We start from the raw sequence: 21,370 nt of genomic DNA on the forward strand, positions 1-21,370 counted from the left end.
AATTTTTGATATAGAAGTTTGAAAATATCGTCAAATTATATAATTTCATTACATCAGGCCACAACACATGTTCTGCAATCATTTAAAAACAAATATTAAAAGCTTTGCTTGACCCGACATGATGTTGAGTTTGTACAACAACATCTTCACATTCTAAAGCTTTGACACTGCTGCCCCCCACTTTCACTCCTACAGTGCTACATTAAGGCGCCGTTTACATGGAAACGGTTCGGGTTGTATCTGCTACTTTTTTCTATGGTAAGGATAGAGAACTGTAGCGGATACAACCCGTTTCCTCTCCGTGTAGACGGGGTCTAAGACTGCTTGAATTTGTCTGTAATCAAGTAGTCTTTAATCAATAGGCCATAGTGCATCTCAAACATTAAGCAAAACTGTTACAAAAAAAATAAAAATAATCACATTTCCAGAATAAGGTAATGATTATATTGGTCTAATTTCTACCATGTTCAATATCTGCACTTGGAAAAAGAGAAAGCCAACTGAGACAACAAAAAAACTAATGGAATTGAGAAATTGAGGACACACCAAAAGAAAAATGTCACACTTCACTAATCGGCAATTTGACTAAATCCTCTGCACTTTTTTTCCCAGCATGCAGTGCCAAAGTGTCAGTTGAACACACACACATAAGCTGAGCAGCTGAAGCCTCAGATAGGCCTCTGAGCGTCCCTCCCTGACACTTCCTGACCAAGGCAGCACAGATGGTGAGAGGGACACGAATGAAACACCATGATTTATGACAGACATGCAGGTGCCGAAGCAGCCTTTTAGCTTAATTCCTAAACAGAGAGGATTGTGGGTGGACGGAGTCAATTGGGGTCTTGAGAGATGTGAAGTGAGGTGAGCCGCTGGAGAGAGAGGGAGATACAGTATTTATAAGAAAAGTGGTGTGACATCATCACTCCCAGAGACACTGCATAGAGTCATCCGAGGTGAACATGCTGCAGTCAGCCTGGCACAGAGCTCTCATCTGCAGACCGCTGGAGGAGCCTGCATGTTTAATCAAGTTACATAAGAGATAATAACAGCTGCAGCAAAATGAAAACAAAGGCTTACATATTTCTGAGCTGCTTACTCACTCCTCTCCTCCTGTAGCAGAGAGGCTAACAGCAGGACAGGAGGAGGCAGTGTCGAGCAGGAGAGGGGCTCTGCCTGCTTCATCTCAGCATTGACCTACAAAAACTTGAAACCTTGTCCAGTATATTTGTCTAATATCTCGTGAGTGAAACGTTTTCTTTCACATTTTCATTGGACAGCAACATTTCCTGATTCTGGTCAAATATAAACCAGCTAATTAAAAGATTTCATTTATCTAAATATCCCATCTCATTTCAAGAAATCTTACCATGCAAATGTTCACTTGTTCTATTGGCAGAATTATTTTTATTTATTACCAACGAAAACACCTTGTTTTCAATTATGTTTTTCCTTATCTTTGAAGCAGCATTTTTTCCAGTGTGGTAGCAGGGCACTGCTGCTCCATTGCACACACATGCCCCTTTCACACCAACGCGTTTTCAGGGCCGGCTCGAAACTAGAGCCTGACAAGTACCGTTTTTTTCTCTTCACACCGTAGGGGCGCCGGCTCTTAGCTCCGGAATCCGGTTCGTTTCCAGCTCCAAAAAATTGTCGGCCTAGAAGCAAGACTCCGGAGCTAAGAGGCAGCGTCGCTAACGTCTCTCTTACGTCGAGGCGTGCAGGACATTAAACGCACCTCTCCTGAACATGGGTCGAGTGAAGAGTCTCGTCATGCCTGCCTACAAGCAGTAGCGCTGAGCAAAGTGACTAGAAGGCAACCACACACTTATAAAAAAAAACAACACACTTTATATAGTCAGGCAACACTAACCAGGCTTTGTATGATACTGTTTATTTGTACATTACTTTGACCATCCGTTCGCTGTCATTGATCATTGTGGAGAGCAGGCAGACGTTTTGTTTTGTATTATAGCAGCTATCAGATGGAATCAATACATGGGCTGCTCATAGGGGTGTAACGGTTCACAGAAGTCACGGTTCGGTTCGTACCTCGGTTTGGGGGTCACGGTTTGGTACGGGTTCGGTACAACAAGAAAAAGCAAAAAAAAGTCCCAAATGCATAATTCCAGGTCTGTTGTTATTTATTTTTGAACAGTAGTGAAAGTTTCAGTTTAAAAATAAGGAACTCTGACATTTTGAATAATTAACTGTATTAAACAGTTAAAAACAAACCACAAACAGTACCACACACACTCAGATGGCCATATTATCTATGGCTGATGTCAAACAAAAAGGTTTCATCAAGCTGTAAAACTTAAAAGAATGACTTGAAAATATTACATCATAAATAATAAGAAAGTGTTTCAAGAGCGCATAGTCGTTGAAAAACATATGCCAAAAGCTTCAGTTATTTACTTTGGTTTCTCGGCTCTCATGTCTATGGGCTTCTTAAAAACAGCAGGGATAAGCTGTTGAACTTGTCTTTTGCTGGGCTCCGGTGATTGGCAAATCTGGGTGATGCCTTCTGATGTGATTGAGCATGTTTGGCTTGTATTACCATTAGCATACAGCACCGCTATCGAACAACGCCGACATACCCTCCTCGTCCGATCCACCACTCGCACCCCATCGTTATTGTAGTCCACAGGGAACCCGAAATGTTCCCACACAGCTGATTTAAAAGAAGCGGGTGGGTTCTATTTCGCATATTGCTTCGCCCTCTAAGGCTATCGCTATTGGGTAATTCCCCTGCGCACCCGCGCAGCACGAAAAACACTTGTAGTCCACGCCCGCCCGCAAGGTGGGCCCCACCCTCGGGCTCCCTTCCGGTATAAATAGGAATGAGGCCCGACAATCTGCTCCATCTTTTCTTCAGCACCACGTTAGACTGAAGCACTGATCGAAGAAGCAAACATGAGTAACAATTGTGTAAGAGATTGTCCCTCATGTGGCTCGGGGTACATCATGAGCTATGACCCACATAACATGTGCGAGTCCTGCCTGGGGTCTGAGCACGCGAACGCGGCTCTAACCCAGCAGGCGGCATGTGCTCACTGTGCCCGTCTTTCTCTAGTCAACAGACAGCAAAGAGCGGACGCTCTCGCTGCTGCGGCCGAGGAGGACGATTGGCCCGTCCCGGCTTACGAGGCCACGGACGAGCGCCTCGTGTTACTGGAGCCGAGTGCGGGGCAGGAGTCGGACGACTCCTACCCTGCCTCCCTCCACGGTTCACCGTTCGGTTCCCACCGTTCGGTTCACTTTTTCAGTCGGGCCCCCCTTGGGTAATTGGAAATATTTTCGGGACCCCCCAACCCAGTTCCCATCTATATTGGTAGGATTAATTGTATATTGTTGTAAAAACATTACATTTTCTTTACTAATAATAAAGATACAAAGATCCAACTATAAATTGTATATTTTATAATGGATTACACATGAACAAAAGTGCTTGTAATAGATACTGTGAATTAATTTGGCCTAATTAAAACTAGCAGGCCTTCTTCCCTGAGTAGTACATTTTTAAATTCAAATGTCTTTAAGGAAAATATATTAATTAACTACTATTTCTACTGCAGGTTGCAAACGATCACATCACTTTACCATTCCTATTCCACATATAGGCCCTTTCTCATTTCATCAAATCCCCCTCCTCGACTCCTCGGTCCTCCGGTAGTGACCCGGAAATGATTTTCAGCGCGCCATGTTGAAGGACATCTCATTTCTCTAAATGCAATTCGAGGACCGAGGATCGAGCGTCGAGGAGGCTCTCTGGAGGAGCTATAACCGAGGATACACAGATGGGTCCTCCACGGTCCTCCACGGCTCCTTCGTAGATGTATTCCCGGGAACAGAGATGTTTCAAAGAGTCGTGACGCACGGCCGGACTTATCTCAGCCAATGACAGCTATGCATGCATCCCCTGGATATTATTTTATTAACTGCTTTCATCGCGATGCGATTTTTACAGAGAGAACAGCTTTGAGGTCCGTGCAGAAAGCAGAGCAGTGTGTAAAATATATATCACTCAGTATAACAGGCCTACTCTCTTTATTTGCTTTAGTTTAGTAGATATCTACAAACAAAGAGTCAATATTTTTCTAAAACCATTTAGTGCTTCACATAATAAAATACACAACGGCTGTAGCCTGATTATATGCTTTAGGAGCTGTATAGGTGCGTGTGTAGGTGTGTGCGTGGTACAGTGTGTAGGTGTGTGTGTTGTACAGTGCGTAGATGCGGCAGACAGACGGGTCTCAGTTGGTGTGGTGTCCTATGCTTGCTTTTAATACTTGTAAATACAACTTTTGGCCCGTAATTTCAATTCCCCATTGTAGCGACCAGAGACAGGGGGGGGGGATATATTATTATGAGACTGCTCTGTTTGATTCTGAAATGTTATATATTTATATAAATATATAAAGTTGCAAGAAAAAGTATGTGAACCCTTTGGAACTAGGGGCAGTATGTACAGTAGAAAAAGGATGGGGCCCAGAATCGAGCCTTGGGGAACCCCACAGGTAAGAGGGGCTTTGGCAGAGGAGAAGGCATCTAGCTGCACAGAGAAGCTACGGTTTGTCAGGTAGGACCTGAACAATGCAAGGGCAGAGCCTGTGATGCCAGCGGACTGTTCGAGCCGTGACAACAGGATGCTATGGTCCACAGTGTCGAAGGCAGCTGTCAGGTCTAACAGCACCAGGACAGCTGGGCTACCTGAGTCGGCGGCTAGGAGCAGATCATTAAAAACTCTTAAAAAGGGCTGTTTCAGTGCTTTGCATGGGTTTGAAGCCAGACTGAAACTTTTCATGGATGCCATGCATGGTTAAATAAGACTGCAGTTGGGTGTAAACTACTCGCTCCAGGGCTTTAGATAAAAAATGTAGCTGGGAGATGGGCCTAAAATTTGCGAGAATGGAAGGGTCGAGATTTTTCTTTTTAAGTAGTGTCTTGAACACGGCATGTTTGAAGGCAGCTGGGATACATCCTGAGCTAAGAGAGGTATTTATAAGTAATAAAATACTTGCTCCAACTGATTCGAAAACATCTCGATGAGAAGGAGAGAGGGAATGCTGTCTGAGGTGCAGTTTGTCGGCCGCCGGTGCATGACTACATCCGAGAGAGAAGAGAGGGATACAGGCTCAAAGTGGTCGAGGACAGCAGAGCATAGAAAAGGAGCTGGATCTGTGGTAGCACTAGTGTGGGCTAGCCTAAGAGCAGATACTTTTTCAATCAAAAATGTAAGAAACTTATCACAGAGAGTAGTCGATGGCACAATTGGAGAAACATCACAGGGATTAATGATCGAGTTGAGGACATTAAAAAGAACCTGAGATTTATGGCTGTTTTTGGAGATTAACAGAGAAATGTGCTCCGTTTTGGCTGCCGTCTGGTAGTCGGAAAGGCAAGCACGAAGGATTTCTAAGGAGACATGGAGTTGATCCTTTTTCCATTTTCTCTCTGCACGCCTGCAAGCGCGTCTGAGAGCACGAGTACAGTCATTGAGCCACGGCTCTGAGAGAATTTTGGTGCGTCTAAGCGTAAAAGGAGCAACAGAATCCAGTATTAGGGTACATGTCGAGTCAAACATGGAGATAAGCTCATCAGCACTAAAAACACAGTTCACCTCTAATTTACATAAAAGCAACACGATCATCGACCCGACGCAGTCCCCCGTTGTTGTTGTTGTGAGCGCCGTTGGGGAGCAAATCAGCGATGTTAACAGTGACGTCATGACGCAGCAGCGGCAGCACCAGTCGGGCTCTTGGCGGTGTGAACAAAACGGGAGCAGAAAAGGGAAACCGGAGCTGAACCAGAAAAGCTCTAGCACGGAGCTAGAATGGGAAAAGCGCTGGTGTGAAAGCCGCAACACACACATCCACCCACCCACCCCCAATATTCTCAGCATCTGTACACAACTCCATCTGATACAGGCCTCCAAACAGGAGAGGGTGATGCAAGATGAGACGTGGTGGTGAAAAACAATGAGCGTGTCAGAATAGGCCTGCTCTGTGTGTGTGTGTGTGTGTGTGTGTGTGTGTGTGTGTGTGTGTGTGTGTGTGTGTGTGTGTGTGTGTGTGTGTGTGTGTGTGTGTGTGTGTGTGTAAGATCTGTCCATAACGCTGGAGATAAATCAGGAACATTTACATTTGTTGTCTAACATATTGATAATGGAATGTCGCATATCAGCAGTATCTAATAAAGGGTCTGCTTTTGACTATCTCTGGAAACTGATCATAAATGTTAAATAACCCCAATTACTACTTTTATTATTACTGTTACGTAATATATATATATTGCCACACACACACACACACACACACACACACACACACACACACACACACACACACACACACACACACACACACACACACACACACACACACACACACACACACACACACACACACACACACACACACACACACACACACACACACACACACACACACACACACACACACACACACACACACACACACACACACACACACACACACACACATTCTGCTGCAGTCGCTAAGCAACGGCAAAGCAGAAGCCCCTGACAGACAGCAGGAGATAAACAAGCTAACCAACACCTTCCTGAAACAGACATTTTGAATCTCCATACATGATAGACTTCAATCAGAGCAGATTGTTTCAATAGAGCGAGGTAGGAATCAGCGTAGGGAGCTAGTTTTCAGCATGAGGGGGGCTGCTGTGTGTATTCCCTTGCCACATGTGCAGTTTCCTGTCTGCCTTTGGGCTGGAAGATTTGTGAATGAGGGAGGCAGGGGTTTATTTCAGGGGAGGAGCGCTGAGGTAGAGGAGATCCACTCTGCCAAACGTGCCAACCTCCCCACCCCCACTATCTTTGTTGTTATATGTTCACTTACTTTTATAATACTTCCTTTAACATGTTAGTCCACTCATTTGATGTATGCCTTACCTATCTATAATGTCCCATTTGCTGTAACACTGTAAATGTCCCCACTGTTGATAAATAAAGGATCTCTGATTCTGAAGCAGGCATAATCTTAGTGGTTGCTTAGGAGTCTTGCTGCTGACTTTTTTCTTGGGAGCCAAGTCGAATTTCTCTGCTTGGTAACCAGCCATAGTTTACACTGCAATGCAGTTAGACAGCCATACCTGTTATGGGTAAAACATTGTAATTTACTCTCAGCGCTGGTTAGGGCTGCACGATATTGGAAAAAACTGACATTGCAATTTCCCCCCCCCCCCTGCGGTATATATTGCGATATGAAAACATAGGAATTGAAGAAAAGACAGTTTTTCCCCCCGCAAACCATGCTTTCTTGAACTTTAATGCTATACAATTGGTATTTTTTTTAACTATATTCAACCGGGTGAAGGATTTTAGTCACGGACGTCATCAACCATCTAAGCGTATTATGGGGTGTCATCAAATGCCGTTGCCATGGCGACAGATAATTCACTATCAAGTTAGTTCAAAAGTTTACAGTTGAAATATTCTGCTGCTTTCCCAAGCCTTTTTACTTAATTTTCTCTTCTTAATACACATTCATTCACTACTACCTACATCTGATATTTAACTCCTTCAGCCTATTTTCAGCTGCAGAAACCATTCAACTATTACATTATTCAGCTATTTCAGGACATCAAGGCTATAGATGTTGTTTATACCTTTTTTAAAACCTTTTCTTTTAAATATTAAGCTTTTTCTGCATTTTTTTTGCTAAAAGAAGCTACCATTCAGCTAATAACATATTCAGCTTTTTCAGCTAAATTCAGCCATAAATATTCACAGTTTACAGCATTCTAGGGCTGTCCCGAATGCGTCTATCGTTTTTCCAACCCAGTTTAGATCCCACTTCCGCATTACGCAAGCATCAACGCGGCATTACGTCACAGCATCAACCTGGCGTTACATCCCTATGGTTAAATCACTGCCTCACGCGGCACACCTGCGAAATCTGAATCTGACAAGCGAAATACCTTCCTTTTAAACGCCGCATAACATACAATATACAATATAATAGTGCTTCTTTGTCAATATGACTGAAGACCACACTTATGCAGTGCTGAGGTGATGTTAATTCATCATTTAATACCTCCTGCAGTTGATGCAAACAGGTAAATGGATCATGCAGTCAACTTGGGATTGTATCCTGCGACTTCAGCATTCAGCAGTCCCCTGTTCCTACCTCACCCCTCCCACTGTCCCAGCCTTCACCTGGTCAGACATATACACCAATTAAAAGGCATGATTATTACACAGTCAACCCTTATTCAGAGTGCCTAATAAATGTAAATATTTTTACAGTGCAGATTTTGGCGTTTTTGGGACCATCGCACATGTGTGTAAGTAACAAGTATGCTGTATAATCTGCAACAACTGTCAGGTGGTGTTATTGATTATCTTTGCAAAAGAGCCCCCACCATTATTGATTTTGAAAAATATATTTTGACTGAAATCTGGGAGCAAAAACAAAAAGGGTAGAATTGATCATACCATATTATGTTATTATTGCAACTGTTTCTATTATATTGTGTTGTTTTGTTTATATATAAATATATATATATATTTATATATATACAGGGCTCGACATTAAGGACTGCCCGATGGCCCGGGGCCATCTAGTATTTAGCTCGGGCAATGAAGCCTCACCTGCTGGTTGCCCGATCGGGAAACCTATTATGCCAGTATCATGCAGCTCGCGGATCCAGTAATGAGTGACCCGACAGTAAAACTTAACATATCTATAACTAGTTAAGGTAGTTTGAGAGGTAATTAAAATAGCTACGTGTGATATTCTAACCTGAAGTGTGTGTTTTTTGTCCGCTCCCCGCTGCATGTGATCATGCAGAGCTGCGTGTCGACTCGTCAGCAGCAGCTGATCTCTCTCTCCCGTCAGATTAGACTTTACTCGCGTTTATGTCCATATCGATCAGATCCAGCTAGTTCTAGCTAATGATATGAGTACCTGCTTATTAAAAGACACCTAAACAATAAGTGTCGCTATGCAACCGGGTGCGACCACAAAGTATAGCGCAGCATTATGCATTTGTTTACATGCCCACCGGAACCCCGAGGCATTACCAACAGATCAACGCACAATCAACCCATACAGGACATCTCTTTCTCCACATTAAGTGTTAGACATTAGAATTGACTATTCTTGTCTGTCACATAAGTGGCGCAACTGAAGCAGTATTGCGCTAAAGGGAAATTATTTTAGCCGAAGAGATTTAGATTTGTCGGCTAACGGGAACTCTGACGTCGCCATTTTGTGTGCTTCGTGGATGCGCTCGGCTCCTCTCGACTGCTGCTCGGGTCTGCCCGTTCAGCTTCCGGATGAGGAGGCATTTGTTCGACCAACTTACAGTAGATAACATTACAAACATTTTTAACAGGGGCCATAATAGTGTAAATAATGTTTGTTTTGGCAGTTACAACTATGTTTTCAACTTTTTTACATCTGGGAAGGCATTTGCCTTCATCAGATGGAAAGTGTATTGACCAAAAACTTAAGTATTTCTTATAGCTATGCAGGGCATGATATATATCAAGTTAACGCGTTAATAACGTGTTAACGCAAAAACAAATTAACGCCACTAATTATTTTAAGGCAATTAACGCATGTGTATTTTTTGTCCTCGGCCGCCTCGTAGTTTCAGAGCGCATCTACAAGCTGACAGCCCCGCTCCTGCTGCCCACTTGCGGCAGACCACACTTCCACGCTCACCGGCAGGCACCGACTGGCCATCGGGAGGACCGGGAGGGTGTGTGTATGTGTGGCGCGAGAGAGAGACCTTACAAGTATTGTTGTTGTTGTTAGCATCCGGTGCTAGCTAGCTGCGCTAACGGATATAAGGAGCTGTTTAAATGAAAACAGAGGAGCAACATTTCGCCGACAACTGCGCAGAGCACTTGACTTTATGCAGGTAGCCAGACAGTGGGACATTGTACGAAAAGTCAGCACTCACAGCGTCCAGGCAGCTCCCGTTTGAGCATATGCCTTGAGTTGTAGTTCCATCGATCGATCGATCCACTCACTCACTCACACACTCACACACACACACACACACACACACACACACACACACACACACACACACACACACACACACACAGTATTATTGTATGAGAGAGGTTCTAGATTGAATTGAGGCGAATATTTGTTTTTATTCAGAGGTTGTTGTGTTTAATATTCATGAGAATATTTGTCATCGTTCAAATGATAATAAACATTTCCATAAAGCATATTTGTCCACTCATATGTTGATAAGAGTATTAAAAACTTGAAAAATTATCCTCTAAGGTACATTTAGAACAGATAACAAATGTGCGATTAATTTGCGATTAATCGCGATTAACTATGGACAATCATGCGATTAATCGCGATTAAATATTTTAATCGACTGACAGCCCTAATATATATATATATGTTTATAAATGAATAAATGTGTGTATATATATATAAAATAGTATCATTAAATAATGCTGTCAGATAAATGAAGTACACAGTAATAGACATATAAGTGTGTGTTTATATATATATATATATATATATATATATATATATATATATATATATATATATATATATATATATATATATATATATATATATATATGTTTATAAATGAATAAATGTGTGTATATATAGTATATAAAATAGTATCATTAAATAATGCTGTCAGATAAATGAAGTACACAGTAATAGTCAAGGTTATATTCAATATTCTGCACTTACAGCAGCTGATAAGATATTTAAAACGTGTTTTGTTTGTCCTGAAAACTGAGGTCACCTACTGTAACCCCAGCTTCTATGAGTAAATGGCGCAGCCCTCTAAGGCAGGTAATCCCCCTGCGCACCCGCGCAGCACTGAAACACTTGTAGTCCACGCCCACCCGCAAGGTGGGCCCCACCCTCGGGCCTCCTTCCGGTATAAATAGGAAGGTGACCCGGCAATCTGCTCCCATACCAAATAACTTTTCTTCAGCTATTCGTAGAGCCAGTGGGGCCCCGCACTTAGAGGGCTGCGCCATTTACTCATAGAAGCTGGGGTTACAGTAGGTAACCTCAGTTCTATTTCGTATATGGCTTCGCCCTCTAAGGCTATCGCTATTGGGTTAAGGGCGAAGCATGATGTAGTCTGCGCCCCACTGGGTCCGCCCGGCACTAGAAGCACAGACATACCTGCTCAATAACACCCCCCTGCCTGATGTGCCATGCGTAATGGCTCATCACCGTACCTGGAACATAGCAAAACATGCCTATCTTCCCGACGGGGTGAAGGCTGGGAACAATACATACCGGCCGCTGTGAGAAAGTAGAGACGAAAATCCCACCTCGTCCTGCGATCGTAGTGGGGGAACAGCAGCTCTCTGCGTGCAGACAGGCAGGAGAGCGCACAGCTGGATCCCTGACCAGGGACTCCGTAAAAAGTGTGTCAGAGGAAAAAGGAACATCCCTCCTATAAGAGGGGAAATGGGCCGCTCTCCGCGTGCCAAAAGGCAGGAGAGAGGCGCACAGCTGGCTCCCTGACGTCACTCACCCCGACAGGACACCCAGTACAGGGTGTGTCAGAGAGGAATGGGAGACATCCCTCAAATAAAAATGAATAAATGAACAAGGGGAAGACCAAGATGCAGCCATGCAAATATCTTCCACTGACATTCCTCCGTGCAAAGCCGTGGAGGAGGAAATTCCTCTGGTGGAGTGCGCCTTGATGTTCTCCGGGGGTTCCACCCCAGAGGAGACATATGCCTGTGACACATCCTCATACAGCCAGTGTGACAGCCGTTGTGCAGACAGAGGTTGCCCGATCGAGCTCTCTCTATAGTGCACGAACAGGCGCTGAGAACGGCGCCAGGCCGCCGTGCGCGCCACTAGCAGGACAGCGCGCGCACCGGACAGAGGAGATTTAGAAAAATAGCGGGGGTAAAAACCGCGCAAGACACTGTTCCTGGGATGACAGGAGTGTTTCTTGTATCCCATGGAACTGCTGGGGGGAGAGGCTTCTCTGTGAAGTGCCGTAATGGTCTTCATGGTGACGAGCCACGCCATTGCCGCCGCTGCCCGTGAGGCAAAAGGGCTGCTAGGGAGTTTCCACACGCTGCCTTTCACTCCGTCTCTCCTCATGAGGCGTGTACACGCCCAGGGGATGAGAGGTGTGTGCATGCTGTCCATACGAGGCGTTATAACGGTGCTCGTGGGTTATTATGACCGTGTGTAGGAGGCATATCTGGGACAGAGGAATGCCGCGAGTTCTGCAGTTTATAAACCAATAGGTTAAAACAGCAGGCTTCTGCAGCGAATGAACCACCTCTGGAGTGTCCCCCTGTTGGAAGAGACCCAAGGGGATCATCACGTGACCAGCTGACGCCGACGCCAACGCCGAGTAGCTGCGTCACGGAGAGGGCTGCGTGGGTTGTGACACGCCGGAGGAGAGCTGTCAGTTCCTCCCCTCGCTGCCCGAGAGTCGCGCTCTCATGCTGGCTGAGTTGAACTCCACTCCCAGATAAACGATTGTCTGAGAGGGAAGAGGACAGCTCTTCTTCCAATTTATTATGAAACCCAGGCTTTGGCAGGTGCGATACGAGATGTACCGTCTGTAAAGCGACTTCCTTCCTGGAGTGAGCCAGCAAATAGCAGGTCGTCCAGAGAAAAACGACACTCTCATCCCTCCTCTGTGTAGTGGCTCCAGCCTTCTCTACCCAAATGCGAGGAGCCAGGAAATATCCGAACAGCAGTCGATTGTCTGGTCTGATATTCCCTGAATGGAAAACGCAGGAATTTCCTGTGTTTCGGGATGATGGGTACGTGGAAGTATGCATCCTTCAGCTGGAAGTGAACCAGTCGTCCTGGTGAAAACATTCCAGCACCTGTTTGATCGTCAGCATGTGGAATACTGACAGATCGAGGATGTCTCATTCCCCCAGTCTTTTTCGGAATTAGAAAAATAACGGGAGTGAAAACCCCTGATTTTCCTCCCTTTGAGGAACCCTGGAAATATCGTCTTTCAACAGGAGTTCCAGCAGCTCGGATTGGAGTGCAAGACATAGCTTCTGGGAGGATCCCATTGAACTGTGGGGGGGGGGGGGGGGGGGGAGAGGCGAACTGCAGGACGTATCCTCTGCTGATCAGCCTGCTCATCCATCTGTCCATCAGACACACGCGCTGCCACTCTGAGAAACACTCTAAGAGCGGGCGCACATGCTCGAGATGTTCTCTGGTCGTCATGGCAACGAGCCACGCCAGGGAGCCTCCACACGCTGCGTTTCACTCGGCTCTCATCATGAAGCGTGTACACGCTCAGGGGATGAATGGAGGTGTGTGCAGTGCTGTCCACACGAGGCGTTATAACAGCGCTCATGGGTTTATTATGACCCTGTGTAGGAGGCGTATCTCGGACAGAGGAATGCCGTCCACCTGTTCCGCGGCCGTCTTTATGGACTCCACCATGGCGTGGAACTGGGGTCCGAACAGCCCGTCCGGGCTGATTGGAGCGTCCAGTAGCACTTTTCTGGCCGTCTCCGTAACAGACGCCGCTGCGCTGTGGTGACGGAGAGGGGGAAAGCATGTTCGGCCGCCAAGCTGGCACCCTGCTCCGACTCTGTCTCCCCCGTCAGGGGGAAAGGAGGGAGGGGAGAACCGAACGGTGAACCGTGGAGGGAGGCGGGGCAGGAGTTGCTTCAGACTCCTGCCCGGCGAGTTCTGCCCCAGGGACACGAGGCCCCGTCCGCGGTCTCATAAGCCTGGATGGGCCAATCGTCCTCCTCGGCCACAGCAGCAAGAGTGTCCGCTCTCCGCTTCCTGTCGCCCAAGGGGAGACGAGCGCAGTGCATGCTACCTGCTGGTTTAGAGCCGCGTACGCGTGCTCTGACCCCCGGCAGGATTCGCATACTGCTTTTATCTATGCAGGTCATAACTCATTATGAACCCAGAGCCACATGAGGGACAATCACGGACGCAGTTGTTGCTCATGATGATTCTCAATTGCTGTGCTTCAGTAACTGTGCTGGTTTGCTGAAAAAAAGAGGGAGCAGATTGCCGGGCCACCTTCCTATTTATACCGGAAGGAGGCCCGAGGGTGGGGCCCACCTTGCGGGTGGGCGTGGACTACAAGTGTTTCAGTGCTGCGCGGGGGCGCAGGGGGATTACCCAATAGCGATAGCCTTAGAGGGCGAAGCCATATACGAAATAGAACGAAATTTGAGGATACACACAGGCTATTTATAGATGATAAAACACCAGTAATAAAATCTCAGGACTCTTCGATATGGCTTTGATTACAGGATCGTTTACTTTCAGTCAACAAATCCTTTGGAAAGACAAAAAACAACTATTCAATATCCTGCTATAACTGCCGAAGATGAAGTCTATGACGCTATCGCGTAGAGCTCAGAGCTACGTCGATCTGAATGCGGAAGTGGGCGTGGTTAAATCTAAACTGGGTTGGATAAACGATAGACGCGTCCCGAATACCATTTTTCGGGCTCCGGATATTCGGTAGTAATCAGCAGCGAATATTCGGTGGAGAGATTTGTATTTTTTTTTTATAAAATATTTTTTCAAAAATTATTTTTCAAAAGATTATTTCTTTCAAAAAAGGTTTCATAACACGCTCCGAATCCGAGACACCTGACAACACGCTGTTAAGCAGAAGCACAGAATGAGCATACTATTACGATTTATATTTATTTATTGCCTCAGTACTCTCAAACATTAAAACTAAATGTGTCCTCTGTAGGGTAACTGTAGGGTCTGCTGTATTGTTGAGGATGTTGATGGCTGGGATGCGTGAGTATGCACCTATGGACACAAGTTATTATTAGGCTGAGCTACTCAACTTTATGCTAATAATTGCTTTAGCCCCAGATGTTCCCACATTACTCCTATTATTTTCACTCTTCGGATAAAATTGAAAAACTAATATAAAAAAACAATTCGGTTGCTTGCTTGCAACTATTTTCCTAGCAAAGTGCACGTTTTTCTCATTTGTAACGATACTGTTTAAACGGCGGATAAAGCAGCTTCATCATGGCAACTTGACAACAGCTAAGCTAAGCTAGGCTACTACTTACAGCATCCAGGTGACTTTTCAGTTGTTGTGCCACCGTGGTAGGCCAGTTTTTTATCGCATATTTGGCACATATTCTTCTTACCGTAGTCCAATTTAAAATGGTCCCACACAGCTGAAGTCTTCGGCATTTTGTGGGTGAAACGAGGTGAAGCGTGCCGTTTGCGTTCGTGACTGTGAGTGAACGCGATGTCAGGAGCACAGGCTGAGATTGTATATATTTTCGCATTTTAACAGTGCAATTCAAAAGTATAAATATAGCATAAGAATATGGCAATTTGCCTTTATTAATACCATACATTTAGAAAAAAAAACAGAAAAAAACGAATATCCGAATAATGAAATTGAAACCCGAATAGTTGGCCAACGAACGAATATTCGAATATTCGGGTACAGCCCTAGAGCATTCGCACGCAATTTCTGCAGGAAATGCATTTTATAGTTGCACTTTGTTTTCCCACCACACAACCATCAGTCCACACCTTTCTGCTGCCTCACCTTTACATTTTTGAGCTGAAAACTACAAATGAGTAGCCTCAAGCTGCCATTGTTAGCGACGATGGTGTTACATCTTTAATCAAGCCTAATACAGAAATAAGTTCATTATGGTGCTGTCAAACATAAGACATGTCATTATTCAGCAGTTTTGATTTTCAGAAGATGTGTTAAACATTATAAGGGAGGTAAGGTAAAAGAAAAAGCAGCCACTTCAATATATGAACAGCTCCATGTAAAAAGTGTGTTTTGCAGTAGCAGGGTATATGCAGGAATCCTGAAGTCAAATTTAATACCTTTTAAGACCTTTTTTAAGACCCTTTCCATACATTTTAAGACCTCATCGCAACTTTGAGTTATAACCGGTTACATTGGCAACACACTTTACCTCACATTTACTATATTGATTGTAAGATAGCAAAACTAAACAGAGTGCAGACAGACCACTGAAGCCTTCTCTCCACATGAACTTCAACCTCTCTGTGAAGGTCAGGTTTAATGCAGTATGCTGCTTTGTTGCTTCTGTAGACTCTGTGCTCTTTCATTCCAGTAAAACTCCTCAGAAAACATTAGAAACCAGTATTTGACCAATAAACAAAACAATTGACAAAACTTTGAACTATGACATATGTTAAACTTTGGTGAGCTTCAGCGGGGTAATGCCATATAGGAGCTCCCTCAAATACCCAGGGGTTAAATTGGGCTGGGGCTGTCCGGGGCTAAGCCCTGGCACATAAAACGATGCTCTGACGTCATCACCCTCACACATTTGTCATATGTTTACAAAAAAGGATATATATGTTAAGACTTTTCTCGTTCTTAATATAGACTATATTTAGGGTCTATATGTGACCTGCTCTATCGAAATCAGTCGCATTGACCCGAAGACAAATTTTGAGTTGTATACACTACTGGAAAGAGGATATTCCTAGCTTTCTAATGATATCAGGATTGTTTTTGTACTCCAAATATTAAGCGAAATATGTCACATTATATAATGACTGTCACCGAGTCATCATTTTGAGAAAAAGGCCTTTAAAGTTTTCTCTTCTCTGGAATCCATCGATCTGATTGGTTATTAGCAAATGAGCAAAATACTACGGAGGGAAGATATTTTCGTTTGGATTACTGGTCTGGGAGAAGCTCGCGAGTGTGTGTTTGTGTATACGTGTGTGTGTGTGTTTGTGTAATTTTGCATTTGTGTGTATTGCGTTCCCGGGGAAAACCCTCACGAGAAACACCGGCTGTTGTTATGTCTGCTGTGACGTTACATTACTCCGTTCTCCGCTTGTATTTATGCCGTTACAAGCTTAAAAGCTGTATTTATCATCTGAATTTGCCGAAACAAGTTTAATATTCTGAAAGCCAAGACTTTGTTTAATTGAAATCAGATGAAAACAAACTGTAACGGACCCTGCCGTGTTATTTATGATTACTCTACGCTTACATTCATAATGTCAGCCGGAGGGAGGGGGGGGCGGCGCTGCGGAACAGCAGATTGCTTGTCATCTTCCCTTTACAAGCTTAAAGAATGTATTTATCGTGTGAGTTTGGAAATAAAAGTTTCATATTCTGAAAGCCAAGACTTTGTTTGTTTAAAATCAAACAAAACACCCGAACCCCGAAAAAATAGTTTTTTACGCAAATCCACGTTTATTTTGAAATGAGCCGTTGCGACTTCCGACTGATTTCGATAGAGCGGGTCACATATGTGTTGACTTTACTTTAAAATAGCAGATCTCTGTGACCGGATATAGTTTGGCTTAGACCCCGGCCCCACACGGTAAAACGCATACGCAAGCGCAAAAAAGGCTTCCGTTCACACGCATTCGATTCATTAACGTGTCCGTTCACACTAGACCGCTGCAAATGCTGGAAACGATGTAATACATATGTCAGGCCTGTAAGTGGCGCTGCTGCCGCCCGAAATACACCAAAAGCAGCGAAGAAGACCCATGCTTGCCATGGTTGCCCTTCTGTTTATTCTCCGCGGTGGACGGCGTGTTCTCCTGCTGTATCTCTCAGGTAGTCCACCAGCAGATGAAAAACACCCACCTCTCCGCCTCTTCCAAGGAACGAGGGGACCGTGCGGCAGTTTCCGTAAAAAAAATGTTCCGCCGGTCAACATGTCCGTTAAAGTTTAAATCTTCCGTACAAAATTAGGAAAGTGCCGGTCAGAGGTCTTCTTTGTTATTTATTGAGCTTTAAAAACATATTGATAACGACTCTGTTCTCTGTATAATAATATAATAATATTTAATAAACGGTGAATGCCTCTCTTTTCCTCCCCCTCTTCTGACAGCCCAGCAGCAGCAGGAGACGTGGGGAGAGGGAGGCGGGCTCTTTCATCGTTATCAGAAAATGATCATATAGGGCACACACGGAGCCGTTGGAACCCCAGAGCGTTGCGTATGCCGGTCTACCCACCTTGGGACCCGTTACCGTAGTCGTTTATTCCCCCCCACACACACACAGAGCGGAGCAAGGCAACGAAACTTAAAATAATAAGCAGCATTTTACGGCGCGCTATGCATGGGGCCGCCTTGTGGGGTTTCCCGACATGTCGTTTCAGTAAATTAAAGGGTGTTTCATGTTGTCGTTGCTGTGGGACTTCTTAATACCTTGGAAAATGCCGTTTAATACTGTTTAATACTTTTTAAAAGCCTTAATTTTCGCTAAATTGATTTATCAACTTTTAATACTTTTTAAGACCCCGCGGACACCCTGAGTAGGTGCAAAACTGTGACAGGCATAGCAGTCCCTGATAAGGACTTCCAATGGCAGGTTTTTTTTTGTGCCTGGAAACAAAAATGTGAAAACAAATATGACATGCAACATATTTCAGTCTCAGCATCATATTTCCTCAGAATATCGAACAACGATTATCTCAAAACCACCAGCAAATCTATGCTGTAGTAGACAGCTGCTAGGTTGTTTCCCAAGCCCGGAGCAGACTATGTCTGGGCTTTGTTAGCTGGACTGAGCGCCCCCCACCTATCCGCTGAACAGCCAGGTCTGTCATGGCTGGTTGCCCGGGCAACAAACCAGGTGGCAAGGAGAAATTACATCCCAGCTTGGTTATTATTCCTCAACAAGCTAGAGAACGTCCTTCTTTGCTCCTCTGCACAGTGCATAAGACCTCAACGGAATGTTTTAGTCAAGGTAATAATGGTAACTTCAACTAGGCACACTCGTTCTACACAGAGTAGTAGAGTTTGGTACAGAAACCCGGTGCATACATGGCGCTGTTCCCAGTAGTGTTGTCACGATACCAACATTTTGGTTTCGATACCAAGTCAAGAATTGCGATTATGTTTCGATACTTTTCTTAAAAAATGGGAAACAGTCTTAAATGTAATTATTGTGCTTTATTTCACACCAGAACCATAACACAAACTTTTAAACAATGAGAACAATAAATAAAACTAGAGAATGCAATTCCTGAAGAAATTGCTAGTGGGAATGCTTTATGCTGAAATATAATGCGTAAGAAGAAAGTGAATAATCAGGAATATTTGGATGACTGAATGGTTTCCATATGAATGAATATTAAGTTAAAAAGTAGCATGAAACTCCAAATGTATAAATAATGTTAAAGATGTAAGGCTTTGAATGTAGAATGTTATTCGTAGGAAAAGTTGAAAATGCAAAAATAACTGGTGAAATAGTAACATTTGGCAAATGTTATTTTCAAAAACCAGAACATGGGGGAAAAAAAACTATATAAAACGTTTCAAATCAATTACTAACAAATTATATTCAGTAAAAACACGAGTGAAAATCTGTCAAACAATACATGAAAAAAACTATATAAAACTGTTTTTATCAATTACCAACAAATATATTCTGTAAAACCACAAAGTGAAAAGGTGAACAAAAATAAAGTATTTTTTGTGAAAGAACAAGTGATAAAACAACTATATACAGAAACTATTGTTCATTTGACACTTTAAAGTTCAACTGTTTAGGGAGAGATTAAGTTAGCTAGCAGTCTAGCAGCATTAGCCCGTTAGTGCAATGCTAACGGGCTAACGCAATGCTGCTAGCTGTTAGCCCGTTAGCGCAATGCTAACGGGCTAAGACTGGATACGCTGCTAAGAAGCTGTTTTCTTTAATGTGTAAATTAATATCAGTTCTAACGCCAATAAACAGTCTATGAACAAACTCAAACGGTGTGTTATACTTTTAAAAAGAGTTCATTTGACACTTTAAACTTCAGGTGTTTATGGATACATGAACTTACCTAGCAGTAGTCAGAGCAGAATAAATCTCCCGGGCTTGGTGTGACGCATCTGCTAATATTGATGCGTTCAAGGACACTCAGAAATGCTAAAGTTACCGATGAAGAGCGCTGGAAAAGAGACTAAATTAGAGTATTTTTTGTATTTATGTTATATATTTGTTTAATAATATAATTTGTTCACAGTGTACAAATGTGAGTGGTCAGGATCCATTATCAAAAACACCGTCATGCATAAAGATTGACATGCAGAAAGAGCCTTGAACCATGTCAGTTGGAGTGATGACATCACCGTGTTCCATTACACAGGTGTTTGTATTTGAGCTAATGAGGCGTCCAGAGATCAAAGGTTTCCATTGTTCTGGATGAGAGATAAACCTCTTACATGTGAACGTTTTGTGGAAGAACCGTAACAGATATCTGTGAAACTTCAAAACGTGAAGCATGTCAAGGAAGTTGAGTATCTGAAGTGTAATTTTTGTGTACTTTCGGGTTAATAAAGTTTAACTAAAAGGTGTGCGGCTGCTGCTGTGAGGAAATATCTGCCTGAAATTACAATGGGCTTTAATGGAAACATGTTGAACGTTTTTGTCACTTCATGCCCTCAAGAGGCACTTTGTTTAATTATTTTTGCTTAATTATTTGTCGTTTTCCTACGTTTTTCATGAAAAATTATGTCTCAGGAATGTAGGGTCTGGGAATTATGGCAGTTTAAAAAAAAAATATGAAGGCAAATTTCAAACTGTCCTCCACTCTAACTCTGACATCAAGCACTCTGCCTTAACGAGCTGCGCAATGTTAAAGTTCAAATGTTAAAAATGTGATGAATTATGGGATGTATCTCTGGAATTAGGAAAGTTATGAATGAGAAAAGTAATAGCCATCGATTCCCGACCGAGCTGAACGTTTTGATGTTTGAACAGAGTTTCTGCGATGTTCAATACGGGAGAAGAAGCGCGGCAAAATAAGTCGGCGGAATAATAAACTTTTCGTCCGTAGAAGAACAGTTAGTTGGAATGCTGTTAACAGCATTCCCACTAAATAAATGAGTAGAATTTGTATTAAATACAATTAAGCATAATCTCAAACAACTTTTTTGTTTTTCGCTTCTGGCGTCTTTTTTGTCAACATGTTGAGGCGCAGCGGCAGTTGCACTCCCACTTGCAGCCATGCTTCTCGATTTCTCACATGCTCTGGCAGCTAGCGCGTGCACAAGAGAGGGGAGGTACTTATGGCGCATTCACACTGCAGCGCGGAGCTCGCTTTAAGCGTGCCGAGCCGTGCGGGCCCGTTTTTGGTTGCGCTTCCACTTGGCCTAGTTTTGGCCCGGGGCTACTTTTTCACCTTTTTTCTGGCCAGACAAAATCGTGGTTCTATCGAGGCCAACAACCGGGCGGAATATGCTAAACTAGTGACGACTGCTGATTGGTCAGAGAGAATCGTCACAATTCTCGCGCGACTTAATCCCTTTTGTCGCATATATTAAGGGACGCTTGCAGCATTTTTGAAAACAGTGAACCTTGCAGCATTTTTAGAAAACAGTGAACCTAAGAAGAAAAAACCACATACCAAGAAGCAAGGACA

General features: G+C 43.7%; 1 protein-coding gene across 1 annotated transcript in view; it reads right to left on the minus strand.

Moving 5' to 3' along the window:
* rev3l (REV3 like, DNA directed polymerase zeta catalytic subunit) overlaps positions 1-21,370 on the minus strand; it is a 108,067-nt gene that overhangs the window by 54,365 nt on the left and 32,332 nt on the right. The window lies entirely within an intron of this gene.

The sequence above is a fragment of the Notothenia rossii genome (assembly GCF_949606895.1).
Source record: "Notothenia rossii genome assembly, chromosome: 8".
In the NCBI taxonomy this organism is placed as follows: domain Eukaryota; kingdom Metazoa; phylum Chordata; class Actinopteri; order Perciformes; family Nototheniidae; genus Notothenia; species Notothenia rossii.